This window comes from Barbus barbus (assembly GCF_936440315.1).
Source record: "Barbus barbus genome assembly, chromosome: 7".
NCBI lineage: Eukaryota > Metazoa > Chordata > Actinopteri > Cypriniformes > Cyprinidae > Barbus > Barbus barbus.
The window spans coordinates 38,254,140-38,255,130 of NC_136735.1; positions in this window are offsets into that span (position 1 = coordinate 38,254,140).

The following is a 991-nucleotide window of genomic DNA, read 5'->3' on the forward strand; positions in this document are numbered from 1 at the left end:
GAGAAAATCTCCTTTAAAGTTTTTCAAATTAAGTTCTTAACAATGCATATTACTAATCAAAAATGAAGTTTTGATATATTTACGGTAGGAAATTCACAAAATATCTTCATGGAACATGATCTTTAATTAATATCCTAATGATTTTTGTCATAAAAGAGAAATGTATAATTTTGACCCATACAATGTATTGTTGGCTATTGCTACAAATATACCTGTGTTACTCATGACTGCTTTTGTGCTGCAGGGACACATATGCACTAGTTAACTCTCCATTACAATTGCAGGTGTCAGGATGTTAAGATGCGTTACTCAATTACAGAGTTAATTAGCCAAAGTGCTGCAGTGACAAATGCTGTAAGAATGGCTCATAATGGAGAGCAAAGCCTCTCCTAATGACACGTAGTGAGAGGAGCAGGATTTACCACAGATGTGGGGAGTATTGTCTATGTAGGTCAGAACAAACACACCTGTGCTGCAGGTGCTTCTTCTGTTACTCATCGACAGGCAAAGCTGTAAAAACCTGTGGAAGGAGCTTGTTGTTTGTGAGCGGATCAGGGTTACTGGATTGTTGGAAAGATGGTTATCCACCCTGCGTTACCTTTCACATCGAGACACGCAGGAACATGAGTCACGCTGAAGCGACAGCAGCGTTTCTGAGGCTCGTCCCATCTGTCACACTGAGAGCAGTAATGATGGAGCGGCTCACTAACACTGATTTAAATGTGTTTGCTGCAGAAACACAATCCACACTGCCTTCACTAGAAAGAGCAATTCGTTGTCTTTGACCTCAGCCTCAAGTGTTTCTGTCTCAGCTGGTGATTTTAGTTCATTAACCTGCAGAATCACACAAAGCACACTTATTTCCATATGAAAGACTCACACCTCACTCCTGGAGAGACTGACAACATTGAAGGGACAGTCTGACCAAAAATCATCCTTCTGTCATCATTTACTCTTGTCATTACAAACCAGTATGGCTTTCTTTAATTTC